Source organism: Desmodus rotundus, chromosome 3 (assembly GCF_022682495.2).
Source record: "Desmodus rotundus isolate HL8 chromosome 3, HLdesRot8A.1, whole genome shotgun sequence".
NCBI classification, from domain to species: Eukaryota; Metazoa; Chordata; class Mammalia; order Chiroptera; family Phyllostomidae; genus Desmodus; species Desmodus rotundus.
The window spans coordinates 72,594,201-72,616,037 of NC_071389.1; the positions used below are offsets into that span (position 1 = coordinate 72,594,201).

The 21,837-nt window shown below is 40.4% G+C and overlaps 1 protein-coding gene across 3 annotated transcripts in view; it reads right to left on the reverse strand.

The window, feature by feature from the left end:
• The window catches only part of CDKAL1 (CDKAL1 threonylcarbamoyladenosine tRNA methylthiotransferase), a 626,103-nt gene that overhangs the window by 50,127 nt on the left and 554,139 nt on the right, over nucleotides 1-21,837 (reverse strand). The gene's annotated exons all lie outside the window — the stretch shown is intronic.

Genomic DNA, 21,837 nt, shown 5'->3' on the forward strand with positions numbered 1-21,837 from the left:
AGTGACTATTCTAAAATATTCTACCATTTCCAAGTTTACTCCATTGTGAAATGTAAACATTGAAATCGATACATTTAAAGTACCGATTGCTTATTTTTACAAGGTTGTCAAAATGTCTGATGTAGCAAACCAGCTGTATCGAATGACTGTGCCCAGAATGACTTTTGCCATTGCTGCTTGATAAACGGAACCCTCCACAGTAAAGCACACGGCACGAAGGTTTGCAGGCAAGCACGCCCCAGTCTCACGTGTAGGGACTTGCCATCACGTTCAGGCAATCCCCGCGCAGGAAACACAAACACAGCTGCGCTCAACGGACCACCTAACAATTAAACGAAAAACCAAAACACCAAAACCCTCCTCAGCGTACAATGCCAATACCTAAACACACCAGAATTTTCTATTTTTTTACTCTCTCGTTAAAAATGTAGCCTCCCTTAGCCAAAGGTTGCAAGGTTTCTAGGATGATACTTACTGAAGACTTATTTCACTCTGAAAACCAGTAATAGTATTAACTTCTTTAAAAAGTCAAGTAGCAACAAAAGAAAGTTCCCCCAACTTCTCCTTTGAGCTTTGTTCATTAAAAAAGACTGATGAATTTCACTGCACGATATTTTTCTGTAAGAAAACTTAGAATGTTTGCATACATTTCACAGTATGAGTTGTTTATAACTTAGGATAAGTATCTGTTGATGGTTCTTAGGAAATCTGCAATTACACTCCATCTAACATTAAGTTTTCGGGAAACTAACAATAATATGAGACTGGAGAGACACTGAAACCACATGCTGCTTCTTTCCGCGTCGCAGAGTTAACGTGGGCAACGGTACTCATCATTTTGCTCTACTGTATCTCGAGATAATAATGATAATAGACGTGCAGAGAGTTAGGAAGACTTGCCATGTCTATACTGCAGGGGGCAGGGCTTTCCATCAACCATCAGAGAACTATTTGTAGGTGAGTATTTAACTATTGTTGGCCAAAGGGATGCAGGAAAACTGGTATGTGCAGTAATTTAGAGTGGCAAACAACTCTTCAGTCACCCGTCTTGTCCTCTCAACCACGGGTGTTTTCTCTCTTTGGTGAGGCTCTTAAAATTCCCCAGAGAATGCTGGGCAAAAATGAGCATAAAAAAGCTACAACCTTGATCAGAAGCTGCTATAATCTACCCCCAGCCCCTAAAAAAACCAACAACAAAAAGTAAGAAATGCTCTCCTCAGTATTTTTAAAGAATGAAGTTACAGTGAGGTGAATATAAAATACAACCTTTAAGAGAATCAGCTATTTCAAATAACCTTCAAAACAACAATGATGATAAGGAAGGGGGGTTCAGGTAGAACTCTGGAAGGTGCAACTTTGCCTTGGTGACGATAAGTAAGCCTAGGGGCCAAGCACATGCATAATAAGCTTCGCATCCTTTTTTTTTTCTTTTTCTAATGAGCCACCTCCCCCTATGCTCTCCAACTGCTTTCTCCTCAACACCACAAGCTATCCAGGTGTGGTTAGATACCTGCATATAACAGACTTAGGTTACATCTAGATCTGCCTACCAATGTCTCTGCTGTCTAGCGAGGAACCCCAGTCTAAGAGAAAAAATGCAGGGCATATCAAGAAAAAGACAAGACCACATACATCCTCATGCAACCAGCACCTAGACGTGAATTATGCTAATGACAGAGATAACCCACTAGAGGTGATCAGGTCAGTGTGCCTTATAGGTCATGATGGAGATGGGCTGTGTCTCATCTGACATTCTTCTGATATTCCTCTGAGAAGTAAGAGTCAGCTTCTACTCACTGACAGAATCTTCCCTAACAATGGGACCCACGGACAGGAATGCGAAGTTACATCACTGGCCTAAGACAAGCCCTCTGCAGAAAAAGATAACAAAAAGAATGCTTGTGTAGTTTCAAAAATGAACAAATTCCTGTGAATGTGTGAGGTTGAAAATAATGGTTTTTATAAAATTTGTGACTAATAGCACACTATGGTTGTTCAGCACAGATGATTAAGATGAAAGTGGAATTATAAGCCCAAAGAATGGTGCAGAAGTTGGCATCAAGGTAACCAGAACACTCAAGGATAGGAAGAAAGGGGAAGAGGGAACATACCTCAATGTAATAAAGGCCTACGATGAAAAACCCACAGTCAACATAGTACTTACTGGGCAAATACTACAAGTGTTTCCCTCAAAATTGGAAACAAGACAAGGATGTCTGCTTTCACCATTCTTGTTCAACACAGTACTGGAAATCCTGGCCACAGCAATCAGACAAGAAGAAGAAATAATAGGCATCCAAATTAAAAAGAAGTAAAACTGTCATTATTTGCAGATGATATGATACTGTATAAAGAGAACCCTAAAGACTCCACAAAAACACCCCCTACTAGAATTAATTAATAAATTCAGTAAAGTAGCATAATACAAAATAAATATTCAGAAATTGGTTGCAATTTTACATATCAATAAGGAACTATCAGAAAGGAAAACTAAGACAACAGTCCTATTCACAACTGTCTAAAAAAAATACCTAGGAAAAAATTTAACCAATGATGTAAAGACCTGTATTCAGAAAATTATAAGACACTGAAGAAAGAAAATGAAGAAAATACAAATAAGTGGACATATATACCATGTTCATGGATAGGAATAATTAACATCATTGGAATGTCCAAACTACCCCAAGCAATCTACAGATTTAATGCAATTCCTATCAAGATATCAATGGCAAGATATCAATTTCACAGAACTCAACAAATATTCCAAAAATTTATATGGAACCACAAAAGACCCCAAATAACCACAGTGATCTTGAGAAAGAAGAATAAAGTTGGAGGAATCATGCTACCTAATATCAAACTATACTACAAAGTCACAGTAATCAAAACAGCCTGGTACTGGCATAAAAACAGATATATAGATCAATGGATCGGAATAAAGAGCCCAGAAATCAACCCACCCCTTTATGGTCAATTAATATTTGAGAAAGGAGGAAAATATGCAGTAGGGTAAAGAAAGTCTATTCAATAAATAGTGTTGGAAAAATTGGGCAAATACATGCAGGAAAAAATCAAACTAGACCACCTTCTTACACCATACACAAGAATAAACTCAAAATGGATTAAAGTTAAGTTAGACTCTAAACTATAAAGATCCTAGAGGAAAACACAGACAGAAAAATCTCAGACATTTCCCATAAGAATATTTTTTCCTGATATATCTCCTCGGGCAAGGCAAGCAGAAGAAAAAAATAAACAAATGAACCATCAACAGAATGAAAAGATAACCCATCGAATGGGCGAACACATTTGCCAATGATACATCTGATAAGATGTTAACATCCAAAATTTATAAAGAACTTATAAAACTCAACACCGAAAAACCCCAAACAATCCAATCAAAAAATAGGCTAAGGACCTGAATAGACACTTCTCCAAAGAGGACATATAGATGGCCAACAGACGGATGAAAAGACACTCAATGTCACTAATCATCAGAGAGATGCAAATTAAAGCCACAATGAAATATCACCTCATGCTTGTCAGATTGGCTATCGCCAATAAATCAACAAACAGGTGTTGGCACGGATGTGGAAAAAAGGGAATCCTTGTACGCTGCTGCTGGGAATGCAGACTGGTGCAATCACTGTGGAAAGCAGTATGGAGATGCCTCAAAAAATTATAAATGAAACTGTGTATGACCCAGCAATTCCATATCTGGGGACAGATCTGAAAAAACCTGAAACACTAATTCGAAAGAATATGTGCGACCCTGTGCTCATTGTAGTGTTATTTACAACAACCAAGTTTTGGAAGCAGTCCAAGAGTCTATCAGTAGATGAGTTTAAAAAGCTGTGGTACATTTGCCAGTGCTATCCTACATGGCTGTAAACAAAAGAAGGAAACCTTACATTTTGTGATAGCATGGATGGACCTGGAGAACGTTTGCTAAGGGTAATAGCCAGAGAAAGACAAACACCATATGATTTCACTCATGTGTGGAATTTAATGAACAAACAACTAACACACAAAAGAGAAACAGACTCATAGATACAGCAAAAAGACTGACAGCTGTCAGAGGGGAAGGGAGTTGGGGGGATGGGTGAAAAAGGTAAACGGATTAAGTAAGACAAAACCAAAAACAACTCAGAGACCCAGACAACAGTATGGCGATTACCAGAGGGAAAGGGGAGTGAGGGAGGGAGAAGAGGGTAGAGCGGGATAAATGGTAATGGGAGGAGACTTGGGGTGGTGAACATACAATACAATATACAAAAAAAAAAAAAAAAGGAAGGAAGGGGAAAGTAATGAGGAGGGAGAAGGAATGGTCAGAAGCAGAAATGTATAGTTCGAGCAGAAAGCTGGGGGAGAGGAAGGGTTATTCAAAAGCAACCAATGCCACATATTTGAGTTGAACAGGAAGGTGGAGGGACTCAGATTTGGATAGATTATTTTTAAGATAAAAGAGATTTGACTACATTTTGGGCCTTCACATTCCTCCTCAGAAAAATGAATTTTGTTAGAAGTGACATGGAGTGGCGGGAGGAGAGTAGGGCTGAAATAGAATAATAGTATTTAAAGGATCTTTTGGTTCCAAACTTCTAAGTCTTCGTTCATGGTAGATCTGTAGGTTAGGGGCTGGTATGATCACAAAGTTTCACATAAAGGAAATGTGCACTCCAAATCCAGGTTCTTCTTTCTCACAGTAAATGTATGCTTAGAGCCCTCTGCAAATTACAGCTCCTTTTTTGCTGCACTTAAAGTAACAAGGTAATCTTTAGTACCCATCAAGAAACATTCACAAAGTCTCTCAGAAGGCTACGGAGTGACCTGGGCCTAAAGAAGCCTGTCAAAATCTTCCCATTGAAGCCTCTCCGCCATTTTTATAATCCTAAGAAAGACGTCCCTTTTCCTTTTGATTTGCTTTATAGGTATATCATTTATAGGTGATTAAATAAAATGCTTATGTAATATCTACAACATTTTAGAGTTTAAGAACTTGGGGTGGGAGTTCAACCCCTTACTATGTAATTTCCATAGGACACTCAGTTTCCACTGACAAACACTGACCTTCAGGACACTTGTCAGGACTTTTGAAAGTGGCTTTCAGTCCTGGCACCTACTTTAACAAGCTACACTTACTCTGTAATTCATCCATCGAATGTCACTGGAGAGCGTAATTTTTCCTACAATGTGCAGAACTTCCTGTAGGCCATCTTGACTTGACTTTTTAAAAAGACATTGTATGGAAAATGAATTATAAAAGTAGTCTTGTAAAACCATCCCTCCATTTCACAGATTGGGTCATCGAGGCGAGGAGAGGCGCAGAATGCCCGCCACCCCCAAGATCCCGCACCGCTGGTGATCCTGCCGAGTTCCTCAGACCCAGGGCCTGGCTGCGAGCGAATGAGGGCGGCACAATTTTCTAGGCCTTGTTGAAAAAAATAGGAGAAAAGTTTTTCTTCTGTGTTTTTTTTGAACCACAAAGGCAGAACATAAAGACACAATTCCCCTAACTAGACAGAGAAGGCAAAAACCTTAAGGGGGCTAAGCTATCTCTGCTGTCGCAGAGGGAAACTGAGTGGCCCAAGGGAGGCAGAGAGAACAGGAAGCCTTGGAGGCGCTGCCACCGCTTGGTGCCTCCTACTGCATCGCTGGCCACAGAGAACGTACACCACCCGGCTCTGCAGCCCACGGCTTTTCCTCGAGTAGACAAACATCTGTGACAAACAAAAAGCAATGTTTTTTAAATTCAGTTTTGGGGTAGATTTTTCAGCATTGTTACATAATCAGCTAAGCTGTGTTATTTGTGTCACATCTACGCTTAAAATTTCCCAAGTGCCTGAAGTTGTGAGAAACATCAGTTCTAACCATATGGCCAGATAACACACACAGAAAAACACACTAGCAAGAAAAAAGCAGTGATTTCCAACAGAATTTGGTTGCTGAGTGAATGCTCATTCAAGTACACTCTATTTCTTTATGTGCCCTAAAACAAACAATATTCTACATGGCTGTGTAAGGATTTAAAGAAAGACACTAAGAATTGCTTCAAGACAGGCAAGACAATACTGAAATTGAACAAAGACAGTATAGTACCAGGGCTTTCACTTTAACCCGGGAAGAGATGTTACCGACACAAATACTCCTGGCACTACAAGACACAAAAAGTTTCCTTTAAACTCAGGTGTGATTTTAATATAAACTTTACATCAAGTTTGTTTTCTCTTTACTTTTTTATTTTTTCCTCTTCTCACTTTTTTCTTTACACAGAAAAGGCTGAGATGTGGCTTTGGAAAATGATTTCAATTCAATTTCTACTGTGAAGGATTAGAGTTCAATATTTCAATATAACTGCCCAGAGTACCCATCAAACATTTACAAGGACAGATATACATATCTGAGGACCAGCGTTAAGAGAAATATTTATTTCCTAAAAACACTTATAAGAAGGTAAAGAAATTATTTTGCTTCCCATGAAAAGTTTCTAGCAATTAATTTTTTTGTCTAATTACCTAAGGGAAAAAAATGAAGATTAAGACACACATTTCAAATCTCTCATAATTATTTATATCAAGTTCCTAAAAAACTTTGAATTCTATCTCTGTTTATCCTGCAAAATATTCCGAAATGCTACTTCTGCAGCTATGTTTTTTTTTAATTATAGATAATAAAAAACAATTTTTCTACCTGGCTGGTTTCTGAATGCATGACTCTGGGAAATGTCAAATGTCTTTCTTTAGTTTCAGTCAAATTAGGTTTTTTTTTAAAAAAAAAATTTTCCCCCAAAGCTGCCTGGAACATGTTAAACACAAGGCTGTGACCTTAAACTCTGAAATAATATTTCTAGTGTCTGTGCAAGAGCCGCCCTCACACACACCTTTAGACTAATTACTGCGGGGTAACGTTGCCGGCGAAGCACTGTAATTACACTTGGAGGAAAGTATGGTCTTGTTCTTTCCCAGCTAATGAAAATGATAACCTTTCCATTTTGCTCCATCAGTCACAATGGGCGGAGCATGCGATGCTGGGTCTCCAGGGTATACAGTAATCTTCCTGACTGTTTATATACACTTCTGTTTTCTGGCCCTGCAAAAGCTGGAATTAAAGAACCAGGCATACTTATGCTAAAAACAGTCAACAGTAATAATAGCAATAACATTAAAATTTGATATCATCCTTACTCCACAAGGCCATTCAATAATGAAATAGGGCCATGACACAGGAATGTATGTCAAATGATGATAGCATGAAAAACAAGTAATGAGACTCATAGTCCGCTGTACTCAATCAGCATGCGTGCCGTCGGTTCACTGGTCCAGGTGAGGGTGCTTGGGAGAAGATGTGGGACGGTTCATTGTCACAGGGGCTGGGTTTGTACGTGACTTCTTCACAGTGACAGAAAATACATTCCGTTAGATTTTTAAAAAACAGCATCTTCTGTGTTAAATGAAAACACATTCCTCAGCTTTACTCATTAATGCAATTAAATACATTCAAAAGGGAAAGAATGTCCCTTTAAGTATTTAATCTATGTGTATTTATTAATTGCCATGAGTATCTTAGTTGCCCTGTAATTCCTTCCTCATATTTCAGAAATAATGTAAACATGTAGGAAAACAAAAATCATTTGACTTTTTAAACTCCTTCTTCTCAAAGCAACTATACGAGACATAAAGACCAGATCCAAGGCGGCTCAGCGAGATCAAATCGGACTACGACATTTCTCTGACGACAGCCTGGCGCGCTGTTTTCTCCAGTCACCGGCTAATACTTTCTCCAGCCATGCGTCTGCCCGGTAAGAGAAAGACAGCCCAAGGGAGCTTCTTCCCAGGCAGAGGCAAAATCCCCTCCTTAATAACAAAGCTGTTTCATCCACTGGTGGAGAGCCAATAGTAAAGTATAGTAACAGTGCTTTATCTGGTTAAAATACATCTTGACAGCAAAGTTACAGGACAAAGTCACATGACAAATGCCAGCATCAGAGATCTATACTCGAGTGCTGATTGAACTTCCAATTCAAGAACAGCCAAGTCTTAACCGCCTGCCTGTGTTGTCTAGAATATTCTAAGGGTTACCCACACTGCTTTTGTGGCATTTTGAAAAATTGTGGCAAGAACACATAACATGAGGTCCACTCTCTCTTAACAAACCCAAACACGTTACCTTTTCTTATCACAGGCCTGGCACAGTACGTTAGGTCTACTTTTTCCACACCTTGGAAACTCTACAATGCCTAGGCAGTCCCGGAGAGTGCTCAGCCTTGAAAACTCTCTCAAGTCCTGTGGCCAGGTGTTGCCAGCAGTATCATCCATGAGATCCTAGTAATGGAAGGGCTCAGGCGGACCCACACAGGACTGTGTGTGTGGAACCCTTTTTATTAAAAGTTCAATTCTAACACTGAACGACTATCTCCTTCCCTTCCACCTTCCTGATCTTTTTCTCATGGGTCTCCATCAGTCATTACTCACAAAGTCTGGGCACTCTTCTTTGAAGGGCTTCTCACAAAGGTGACCACACTTACAGCTCAGAGCTACTAAACAGACTGCCTTCTTGGAAAGCATCTTTAGAATTTTTGTTTCACTGATGAAACAATAAATGAGCCAGACCACAAAGAGAAAGATAGACAACTGAGCTTTTGGAGATTGAGTGTTCATGTAATCTAGTAATGTTCTGTAATCTAGGAATCTGGAATCTAGTAATTACTTGCCAACTGCCCTCAAAGGGCCTTTGCTGAGGCCTTTGCTCAAAGCCCTCATTCCAAAAGCGCTGAGTGATGGCTGCTGGGAATCAGGGACCTGCAGTCTCCACCACCAAACACTTCATCGAAACAGTGTAAGCAACAGAAGAATTCAAAGAAAGATTCAGACACCTGGAGGAAAAAAGGTATGGGTGTGGTATGCGGTGAAAAAAGGCTCCTTTTCAAATATTAAATTATAGGAGAAGATGGTCACGTTCTAGCTCACCCAGCTTCCAAATGTGAACTTTTGGAACCATGAATTCGGAGCTGGCATGGGTGGAGGAATTAGTAGATCACATAGTTCAAACTTTTCATTTTACAGAGGAGAAGACTAAGGCCGTTAGAGATTAAGTGATGTGGTCAAACATACAGTTTGTAATATTTACCCACAGACTAAAAATGGATTTTATTCTGACATTGGTTTTTAGGCACAATAAGTGAATTCTTGACTGACTCTGAGCCTGCACCATCCAGGACAGCGGCCATTAAGGACATGTGGCTTCTGGACACTTAAAATGTGGCAAACCCTACCGAGGTGTGCTGCAAAACACACTCCAGCACAAAACCCACACCAGATTTCAAAACCAACACAAATAAAAGAGTGCAAACTATTTATTAATTTTATATTGATTATATGTTGAAATATTTTTGATATATTGAGTTAAATACATTGTTAAAATTAATTTCACCTCTTTTATTTCTTTTTACTTTTTTAATGTAGTTACCAGAAAGTTTAAAGAAATATTTGTGGTTCATACTATATTTCTATTGGACAGGGCTGCTCTGAAACATTACTGTCTAGTTTTTAAGGATTCAACAGAAATCCCCCATTTCACTATTTAGAAAGAACCATATTTGTCATTTAAAAAATATTTTTTAACTCATCACAAGCAATCTTAATTGCAGCAATCAGGTAAATATAACACTTTAATTTTAAGAAAGAATGCATACATATCTATAAATTGTAAAGGCTGGAATTCTGAATTGCTAAATTTTTCTTTCTGACCTTTAAATTATTGCTTCCATCTTTCTGGTTGACCACAGCCTCTCCAAAAGCTAAACCACGATCAACTTGTTTGTTGTTTTTAGGGAAATCCAGGCTCCACGGGGAGGACATCTACATTTTCTAATCTGTAGAAATGCCCCATTTTGTGTAGCTACAAAAGCAACCATGCAAAAAACAATGGCGTTTGGATGAAAAAGGTAGAAACCAATCACTATCAAATCATTTCTTCAAAAGCCCTCAAAAAGTGCCCAGAATATGTACTGCCTTTGGTAAGATAAATCTTTGGTTATCAGCCCCGTTACCAAAGAGCTCAGCCTAGACGTGAGCAGTAAATAACACGTGCAGCACACACGGCAGCTTTCAACCATTTGCCAGTCAGAACTGAGGCTGAGGAAGCAGAAAGGACTAAGCCGAAATCAAAGACAGCCAAGCTCTAATGGTGTCTTATTAGCATAACAAAAACACTGCCACAATCTTTCAGCAGTGGGCAATACATCTCATTAAAGAAGACTGAATAACAATTATTCTCTCCTGCTCCCCCACCCCCACACTTCTTGGCTTAGCTCTGCGAGACCCTGAGAGCTCAGCTTGAGAGCTTCTGCTTTATTGGCCTGGCATTCAGGCTGCAGGCTAAAGAGCCCACTTGTATTACTGTGCACCTGCACCTCAATGCTTTATCCCGATTTCCTCTCCTGCTGTGAAAATGCAGCGTCTTCAAGCACATACAAGTCCTGCTATGCAGTCTATAGGTATATAATCTTGAGAAATGGCAATGAGGACCTGAACAAATGAATACTGGTTCCCCCTAAAATGTTTTCATTTAAAGAAAAGTGATCTGCTTGCTTCTCTTCACCTATTCTGTTCTTCCCCTTTAATATTACTTCAGCCTCAGAGATAATGAAGCTAAATTAAAATTTTTTACCAAATTTTATCCAGCCAGTAATTAGCCGTGAGCATGCGCATGCTCACACACACCGTGTGGTTCAACGGGAGTAGTCTGATTCAGACCTACCCTCTCTCCCTACTTCCGTTTGATGATAGACAACTGAGAAAACAGGAAATTCAACAAAATAAGATTGAGGTTGCAGGTGGGTAGCTTTTGTATAAATTTAAACCATGAATAAAAAGTCAACTTAAACCAAGAACAAAAAAACCCATTATTCCAGGGTGGTAACTAAAAAGAGACGCAGGCTTTAAGTAACCCTGTGCACTTTTTTACACCGATCTACTTTGGGGGAAGGACTGAGTGGGAAGAGGAGAGAAATGGACAACGTTATTTAATCCAAACAGTGTCTAATTCTGAGTGATATTTTCTGCACCTTTCAAAAGGAATCTAGCTATGAGGGTTGATTTGGTTTAAAAAAATTCATTTAAATAGATTTCTTGTATGTCCCTGACGGAGGATCAAACCAGCACCCTTGGTGTATCGGGGTGATGCTCTAACCTACTGAGAGACCTGGCCAGGGCCCTGCTCCGATTTTTTTTTTAAGGCCCCGTCTGCCAAGCACAGTATTACATAGTTCACTTAAACCCGAACACTGCCATGTCTGCAAGCTGCTCTAGGACAATCTGTTTATCACAAACGTAGACAGGAACCTCTGCAATTGTTACCGAAACTAAATAGCAGAAACCAGCCAACTCACTCAGGAGCTGGGAAAACCTACTGGACCTATGCAGTATGTCTGGATTTTCCAAACCGCTGTAAAGTTACTGCATTGCAGGAACTTAGAGACCTCGAGACTATTCAAGTCTTCAACAGTATAGACTGGAGACCTGGTGTGAGACATTTTAATACTATACCTACTCTGCGTGTGGCAGTATAAAGGTAACATAAAACTTGGGACATCACCCCAATCCTAAAATGCCCTTCTCTATGTGGTGACCTACTCAGCATTCAAAAGCCAGCTGGTTTCTGTTTTCCATCCTACAAGTAGAATGGATTTTTCTTTTAATCCCCTCTCCTACTGACTTTCTCCTGTTTAATAGATAGATCACACTGTAATTTTTGATTCTTGCCTATTTGCCCCCTAAAGTTTTACCAAAAGTAGTATCTAAATGTAACATATTAATATAAGTTCTATACTGCTTTATATTTTAAAGCACAGCAATGATGTATTTTAATCCCTATGGCCTTGTGTCTTACATACGGGTTTCTGGGTACATTGGTGCAATCTCCTTCCCCTTTAAGACAGGACCTCGGCCAGTAAGATAAGAGCTTGAACAGCTCTAATCAGGCTGTCAAGAAGCCTGTAGTTCTTACCTCTGCCACTAACTGGCTGTTGACTCTGAGCAAATCATTTTACTTTGGAGCCCCAGTTTCCTCACCTAAAAAAGGGGGGCAGTTTGAACTCAATAACCTGTAAGGCCACCTGTGCCTCATATGTACTGTGTTTCTAAATTAAGAATTGATAGGGGAGGCAGGACCAGCAAGCTGTCCTGCAGTGCACACTCAGGGCCCCCTGTGGAAGGGAGGGTCTGCGGTGGCGTCCCAAGGACACAGCCATGGGCTGGCCCTGACAGCCTGTCACGGGTCACATCACCCCAGTTCCTGCCTGTCACTTCCAGAGCTGACACCCAGCCTGGGATTAATGATGATTGCTGAAGGCAAGGATGAAAGAAAGAATGAATAGAAGCAATGTTTCAGCAATTCATTTTACCTGTTTGAAAGAAATAATTAAAATAATTACTAGGCTTGAATCTTGAGTTGTTTTCAGATTACAACCTAGCTTTTGGAGTTGGTGTGAAGTGCTGGGAAAGCTTGACTAGCACCGGCAATGCAGCCGATGGCACTCCTCCGACCGCCGGGAGTAAATTTCAACTATACATGCATCTTCCATGTACTCCCGGCAGATAGCTCTGTGAGCTGAAACACACTCCGGACTTCAACACTACTACTGGGTGTCCTGATTTCAGTAGTCAGGGGAGAATTTACTTTTAAGTAGAAAACTGTCTTGGGGTTCTATCCAATTACTGCTTCAAAGCAGGAATAAGTTTTAGAAAACAACACTTTACGGGTATGTGCGGAGGAGGGACCGTTTCTAAACAGCTAACGAAGTGGCCGGCTGCGGGAAGAATGCTGCCGGGCTTTAAGGAGCATGCTCAGCAGTCCTGCTGGGCAGCCGCTGTCCCCATGAGGAATTTGGCCTGAAAAGCAGAGATAACTCTCGTGCTCACTTTTCAAAGCCTTGACTCAAAAAGGTTTCAGAGAAGTAAGACAAAGCATATTTAATAGGGAGAAAGGAGGAAAATTGCCAATATTGATAAATCTACAATTCATTTTCTCAGTAGCTACTGGAAAGATGAATCGCGCAGGGGAGGAAAAAAAAAGACCTCGAGCAGCTTCTTGTCATTTCTAAAATATGATCCTATGCCTGCCTGAAAGAGTTAAGGGTGTATAAATATTTATCATTCCTCTTTCAAAAGGATAAGAAAGATTCCTTTTGCATACATGAATTTCAGATTGCTAAGCAAGCATTAGGATATGGTCATGGGTCCATCATCTTAATGAGGATATGGTAATAATAGTTCTGTTTTTTTATTTGCTTACATATAATTGGAAAAACCCTATGGATTTTGATTTCATACTTAGGCATGCACAGACCCAAGCACAGTTACTGCTTTTAGAAGCATGTGGATAGGATGGATGACAGGAATCCCATGAAGGACTTCCAGTGGGACCAGGTGAAAGATTCATTAAAAGTGATAAATAGGACATGCCTTTCTTAATGTTTTTGCAATTCCATATTCAATAAGGCAGGCCAGTGAATATGCATTTTAACTATATTTTTAAGAGAGCTTTCAGATTTTAATTACAGATTAAACAGTGATTTCTAAATGAGTACCTCTTCATTAACATATCAGAATCGCAATAAACGACCATTGTCTACTACCACACAGAACATAGGACAGTGTCATGGCCTGGCACTATAGCAGGGCAAAATATCCTGTTTATCTTGAGCAAGCTGATACCATAAAGCATTTTCAGGGAAACAACCTAGATGAAAGCTCACAAGATGCCCTGGCTGTTGTGGCTCAGTGGATTGAGCGTGGGCTGCTAACCAAAGGGTCACCAGTTCGATTCCTAGTCAGGACACATGCCTGGGTTGTGGGTCAGTTCCCAGCAGGGGGCACGTGGGAGACAACCACACATTGATGTTTCTCTCCCTTTCTCTCTCCTTCACTTCCCTTTTCTCTAAATATAAATAAATAAAATCTTAAAAAAAAAAAGCAAGCTCACAAGATTCTAAATTCCATGAGATGAGAGATTTTTGTTTCTTTTACTTGTAGCAATATCCTGACTGCTAAACACCATACTTGGCTCATAGTAGGTTTTCAATAAATATCTGTTGAATAAGTGAACAAAAGAACCGGCTCGTTTAACAAGTATATAGTTATATTTTTGTAGTTCTATTACCATGCATTGATATTTTTTGAAGAGTTGCCAAATAGGAACAAAATTATCAGTGAGGTCATTCTGAAAGGATTTAATTTTATAATTTCCTCTAAGGGACATAGAAGAAACACGTCTTTTTGTTACCACCTTATTAGCAAATAGCAGCTGTGATAATAGTATTTTTCATGGTAATTTGTTTACTTGTTTTTATCAAAGCCTTTTTTTGGAGCAGTTTTAAGTTCGCAACAAAGCTGAGAGGAGGGTGCAGAGATTTCCCATAAATCTCCCTGCCCAATACGTACCCAGCCTCCCGCCCCCCTGACGTGTCAATGTAGGTTCACTAATGGTAACAAATGTGCCACTCTGGTGAGGGATGTTGATAATAGGCCCCTATTTTTCACCTTCACATATACTTTTGTTGTTTCCAGCTCATAGATGAAGAACAGAAAATTTAAGGAACTTGCTCAAGGCTCCTTTGTGAATGAGACATAGCTCGCAGGTGCCGAGCCTCCCAGCCCAGTGCTGTCTATACCGCAATGATGTACCACCTCTGCTGCTTATTTTGCGTCTGGTGTAGAGCACAAAACATGCTCCTAAAAGGAAAAAAGGAAGAACGTAATAACCACTCAACACAGTAAAGGAGAAAAAGATGAGAAACGGAAGACGAATTTTCATTATCTTTCACTAATCAATAGAGAAAAAAGGAAAAGAATTAAAATATTTTCTCAAAATAAGTCTCCTAGAATCCTCTGCTTTGTGTTAGGTTACAACAGACCAAATACAGAATTGCTAATGCCAAAGTGCAGACTGAGAAAACTCTTAAAAATCAGCATATCCTTTTTGTGATTTGATTTCTAAACTGACATCATCGATATGAAGACGCACTGGACTTTCGCCACTCAGAAAGGAGATTGGGGGCGCGTCAGATGTGCGCTACGCGCTTGCCTACCAAATCAAGTCAGAAGACAAAACCACAGGAGGGTCTTCAAATACGTACTTGTTCCCTCTACAGGGACATACAAGTTGGATAAAAATTCATACAGCAAAATTGATAACCTCATGGACCATTCACAACTGGGCAAAAATTACTTGGGAAGAATTTTAAAATCCAAAATGCTAATCCAGTTTCCTTAACAGTTATTCAGACTGGTTGCGGCTTTCTAGAAACCAGTAAAAGATTAGATAATTGCAACTTGGACCAGATGGCTAACTTCTGCTCACTTGTAAAAACTTTTGGAGCTGTAAATAGCCAACTTGACCAAGCTATTGGTATATTCCAGTTGATATATTCTTTGGTGTTGTTACCATGGGTATTTAATTGTTAATAAGAAACGGAAAACAAAGGGAACTAGACACTGAGCTTGAGCAACTGAGGAGCATAAGCCCGTTTGCTTCAACAGGAAGTGATAACTTAACACCACAGGGAATCACGGCATTGCCCTGCCAAGGGGATTAACACTCTTCCCTTCCCCTCCAGTGCAGAATTGGTGCGGGGCGCAGGGGGAGGTGCTGGACCATAGAGGCCTGCCACTGTAACTAGGGAGTGTGGACCCCTGCAAAGCCCGTGAAAACCTGGGAAATCGATTGGCCATTCTGAAAAAGCAGGTGGTCTGTCCCAAGCCCAAACTAATAAAATCCTAGGGGAACAAAGAAGCCCCCCACTCCACCTTCTCTCTCACCCACCCTGGCCCAGGCACTTGCACGTCCTCTCTCCATAGCCCTGCGGCTTTAGTAGCCACATGGCCCACGGCCCCACGTACTCTACACGCAGGCTGCAGGAGGGAGCCTGAGTGCTGCAGCACAACAATGGACGGCAGCTAGAAGCACTCGCTAAGTGAGGCGGATGATGGAGCAGCAGCTCTGGGCACTGGCCTTTATCCTGGCCCCACTGAAGATAAGATTGGACCTTTTCCATGGCGGGATGGACAGAGATGAGACATTGGAAAGTCAGGAGGGGAGCCCCCTTAATTTTCCATCATCAGTGAAGTTCACCATGGAACCCCATCCTCCCATGCGAGTCTCAGGAAATTCTTTTCCTTGCGATACCACACAAACATGCACCACTAACAGTATCACAAGGACTAGCAAGTGATATAAAACTTAAAGGTCACGGAATTTACTGTTTCAAATAATGGTGGTGGTGGGTAGGTAGATGGGAAGGATTCACAAGAAAGCTTAAGCAACAGATGGAGAAAAGTTGATTCTACTCCTTCTACGACCCACGGTGGGTGGCGAAGAGCACAGGCACCACCCCTCCACTGCTTTTGTTCCTGTGATAAAACGGAGTTTTCTACTTCTTCGCCAAACACCCTGAGGATAGGCGCTGACTTATTCTCACTCCACAGATAAGGAAACTAAGACCCACTGAGGTACTCTCAGCTGAAGTCACATAGTTTATAATAGTGAAGTTGAATGATATCCTATAATAAAAGTTCTAACCTTCAGAGTGACAGAAATCTGTTACTTGAAATATACATAGACAGACACTTGTGTAGCAAATTAAAAATGCTGTTTTATGAACTTGATATTAATAGCTTAACATATTCAGTTACAAAAATTTTATTTGTTTTTAAAATACAAAGATCTATTATTATGAATAAATGATTATTTCCAAATTCTTGAGCTTGCCAGTAAGACAGCAGGTAAAATATATGAAATGAGTTTAATGCTCAGTATATTAAAATACATCTCCCAGCCCGAGCATTCCCTAGAAAACACCGGGGAAAATGCCCCTGAGGAACCACTTGCCCCTAACTAAGCATATTCATATTCAGTGCATGATCTGTCGAACATTGGCGTTGAGGTTAAATTAGGCCCCAGACTGATAAACTGATAAATGAAGGAAACATCTTATAAGCAAACACATGGTAATGAGCTGTGGATTCAGGGCAACTAGTTCAATGAACCTACTGCAAGCAATGTTTGTGTTGTGGCTCCGCCCTGTTCATCCTCACTCCTCACTTCTCTCTTCTCCTCTCTCCCTCCCCATCCCATTCCCCATCCCCCTTTTCCCCTCTCAACCCCATGCCAGGTGGGCAACGTAAACCCCCTTCCCTCTTTGACAATCCCAGACCTTCTTTGCAAAGGTGCTGTGGCCTTTCCTCATCTTGAAAAGAGATGAAGGAAGACAGGCAGCGCCACACCAATGGCAGAGAAGTTACTTCCCTTCTGAGTCTGTTGCTCTCTCTCTCCTAGGTTAAAAGATAAGATACTGGCAAATAAGAGGTTCTAAGAAAGTATTCCTGTCCTACTTTTAGAGTTGCTATGTTATTTACTTAAAAAGAAATAAAAATGTGGCAGGCTGGAACCACTCCCTGAGCTGTGTGCTCTGCTGGTGAGCTACCACAGTGCTGTGGAAAGAGCTGGAACTGGTGCAGGCAGGAGGCCAGCCTTCGAGCTCCCCTGTGCTTGGGGAAGTCTTCTTGGACCTCAGTTAGATGCAAGCATAGCCAGTTCACTCAACAGGTGAGAACAGGTGCCATTCCTTAAGAAACTGACAACTGCTACGTGAAAATAGGTTGTTGGAGATATTATTACTGTCATAACTCAAGAGGTACAGTGATTGGCCAAGTGGCAAGTTATTGTCTGGAAACTTTTTGGTACCATTTTCAATCAGATTAATTACTGTCACAAAGACTTTTAACATGATTATCTTTTCACAATGTGATCCCTCCTTTTCCCCCAATTAAAAAGCCTTACATACAAGTTAAAATTCACATTAAAACTAAGTTTTTTTAAAAGCTAAAAAATATGGCCCTGGCTAGGTTGCTCAGTTGGTTGGAGCACTGTCCTGCTACACCAAGGTTGCGGGTTTGATCCCCAGTTGGGGCACATATATGCATCAACCAATGAATGCTTAAGTGGAAGAATGGAGCGATGTTTCTCTGTCTTTCTATCTCAAATCAATTAAAAAACAAGCTAAAAAATATGGCCTCCTCTTCATTATTTTAGTCCAGAATTATGCAGAGAACATCATATTAATAGCGGATTCATGTTTTCTCCACTTTCAGCAGAGTTGTAACGTAAATGGTGGAAGATTTACAGAGAAACAATGGGCACTGGCTTTCTGCAAGAATTTTATCTTATAAAAGATCCTTAAGCCTATAACCCCTGTCGTAATGTTTAGAATGATGACATAAAAGGTGGTTTCATGACTGTTTCCTTCTCTCTCATCTTACTCTTTCCCCAGCACAGTGCCCTGGCCGTGGGAGCCCTGTGACTGCCCCTTGAAGCTCCGTGACTCATCCTCTCTGCTGCCCTGCGCTTGCACTCTGGCTGCTGCTTTCTTATTTAGTTGACAGACCCAACTAAGTATCAAGAGATGTTAGAGCAGGTCGAGTTCAAGAGAGATTCTGACTTTTATTTGGACAAACTACTCACTCTTATCACCTACAAAACAGGAAAAGCACGTATCTAACTACCTTAGAATAAAAGAAACATAAAATATCAGCTACAATACTATAGCACACACATTTTAAAATTTTACTTCTCACTTTGATTTACTCACTGTTTCTGGTCAGGTTGCTAAGTTTTGGGAATTTTTTAAATAAAAAAATAAACTATTACTCTATGTATCTACTCTTATCTTTCAGGAATATCATCAAACATATCTGTAAATGATAATTCTTCAATTTTCTTATAGAACAAACATTGGAGTAGATCCAAAAATCATCTTTGAGACAACAGATCTCCTTGCTAGAGGGAAAAAAGTCAGTTGAGAACTGTAAACACTACCTGGCAAGGCTGGAGATCATACCACACTCTTTAAAGCAACCAGTCTTTGAATGTGTAAATCAACTGCTCTGGTTTTGCTCAAAACACCTACTATCCTCATGTATTCACTGTTAGTAATGAAAAGAAGGTAGAAAAAAATCATATAAACTGAAGTTTTCAAACAGAATTAGGCTGTTAAATCAAATATATGAAAAGGTCATAATCATTAAAACTAGAACTAGTTCTCCCTCGCACTTGATAGCAGATGTGCTCTACAAGCTAAAATGCGTGTGTGTATGGACGATGTTCAGTTCATCAAAAAATAATGATTATGACATATAAAAACTAAGTATCATAACAATGGAAATAAGCCAGTTTATTAAATGGAGAAAAAAACCCTTCAAATGTATACGGGAAGAGAACTACCTGTCAAACAATGCAGTATTTTATAGATTTCTATCTTGTTCAAGTATACCTAAATTAACTGAGAATACTGAAGATTCTAAAAAAGCTTTTTTTAGCATGATTTTCCTTTAAGGGGAAACTTTGCTTATGTAAATAATTCAAAAGAGTAGAAAAAAAAGAGTCACAATTCTTCTCTAATAGAGGACGGGGGACTGCTTTCCAGAAACAAACTCCCCTCCTGTGAAGACATTCAGAGGCTGGGCCGTGGTCCCGTGCTGGAGACCCCCGTTCTAGCACATGTGCGTCCTCCCTCCCGCGCAGGCGGCTCTCTGCACATACGAATTCAAAGCAATGTTTTTTACTCCTTTCTTTAGACTACAATTTACAAAAACAAAAACAAACAAACAAAAAACAGCCCAAGCAGCTTAAAAAGGCCGCCAGTGGGGACACGAGTTGCATATTTAGCACGTTTGCCATATTCGTAGATCGTTTTAAATGCTGGCCTGTCCACTGCTCCGTTTCACTGCCTGTCCTTGCGACGGAAACGCCAAATTCATCACCCCAGACACTAATAAACCATCCCTGGTTTTAAAGTGATTTATGTATAGAAAACCATTCTTCTTTTTTAGAAGTATATTTACATACATGAAAAACCCAAATCAGAGCTTTAAAAATCTTTAACGTTCCTCTTACCACAGCATCTTAACTGAAATAAACTTCTATTCCATCTAAAGATGTATGCTGGGAAAGAATCTTCGTTTCATTAAAAAAAAAAAAACAAAAACTTAATACCTATAGCGAGTGCTCTACAAATATTGCTAGTTCTGTGCTCAAAACAACCTCATGCAGTGGGGACTTCCTCATGGGAGTCTGAGACCCAGAGGCGCACGCAAGACCTTCGGCGACAGCCCCACAGTTGGTGAGTGAGGGCATGGCCCCACCCGTGTTCAAACCCGACAGCCTGGCTCCAGGGTCCGAGCTCCCACCCACCATGCTACACCACCTCATCAATTTTAAAGTCAAGCTACTGTTTTCAAGTGATGTTACCAGTGCTTAATTAATCCGGGGAGCTGATAACTACCACGTAGCCTGCTGCGCAGTTAAAACGGTCCCTTTATTATTAAAGGAGCCTGGCAAAGCCAATATGAAATATCCACAGCTTTAGGAAATAAAAGTCAAATGATACCTTTAAAGTCACCAAGGGACCAAAGGGATTATGCAGCTAAAATGGTAACTTTAATATCTCTTTATTTATTAGCATTTTAAACCTGTCGAGTTTTTAAAAATGGACAAACAGTACCCAATAAAAGACACACATAACCACGTAGCCTTTGAAAATGAAAAAACAAAACAAAACAACAACAAACCCCAAAAGATTGAATCTACAGAGGAAAAAGTAGAGGCCAGTGACAGTACTGCCCCCACCCCCGTCCTTTATTTGTGGTTTTGCTCTCTGCAGCTTCAGTTTCCTGCTGACATCCATGGCCTGAAAATATTAAATGACCAAAGTTCGGAAATAAACAATGCATAAGTTTTAAAGCAAGTGCCGTTAGCATGATGAAATCTTGAGCCTTTCTGCTTCATCCTCATCAGAATGTGAATCACCCCTTGGTCCAGCGTCTCCACGAGGTATATTCGCCCTGCCCATGAGTCACCAAGCGGTGGCCTCAGCCATGACAGAGAGTGCACACTCACACAACTTTTATTACAGTATATGGTTGTAACTGTTCCATTTGATAATGATTGTTGTTAGTTTCTCAGTATGTCTAGTTTCTTCATTAAACTTTATCAGAGGTATGTATATACAGGAAAACAAACATAGTACAATATATACAGGGTTCAGTACTCTCTGCAATTTCAGGTATCCACTGGGAGTCCTGGACCCATCCCCGGGTGGATCGGGGGGCACTACTGTGCACCCTAAACCTGAGCTATGTGGTCTCTGCAGTGGAGCATGGAATTTGTCTCTCAGCTTCCTCGCAGTCAAGCAAAAACACCAGCAGGGTTATCAAATAAACTCCACTGTTCCACAAAACAGAGGTGAAAGGCCTCGGTTAGAAAGCAAACTTAATAAAACTAATATATTTGTAATTTTAAGCAATCAGTAAATAGATTTTACAGTTAGGAAACATATGCTATAATCCTTGCCCAGGAAAGTGCTTTGTACCAAGGAGCTGCTCACCAAATATACTTTAAAATACAATGCAACTGGGCCAAGATGGAGGTTTAGATACATACACTTTGCTTCCTTGCACAACCAAAAGAAGAACAACAAATTTAAAAACAAAAAATAACCAGAACTGCCCGAGAATCGAACTGTATGGAAGCCCAACAACCAAGAAGTTAAAGAAGAAACATTCATTCAGACCAGTAGGAGGCGTGGAGATGGGCAGCTGGGGTAGAAAGGACGCACTGCAAGGTGGTGGCTGGTGGACCAGGTGGTCCCACATTTACGTGCGGATAACCTGGAAGGAACAACTGGGGAGTGAGACAGACCACGCAACCCAGGGTTCCAGCGAGGGAAAAGAAAGCCTCAAATCCTGTGGCTGTAAAAACCTGTGGGGGTTGTGGCAGCAGAAG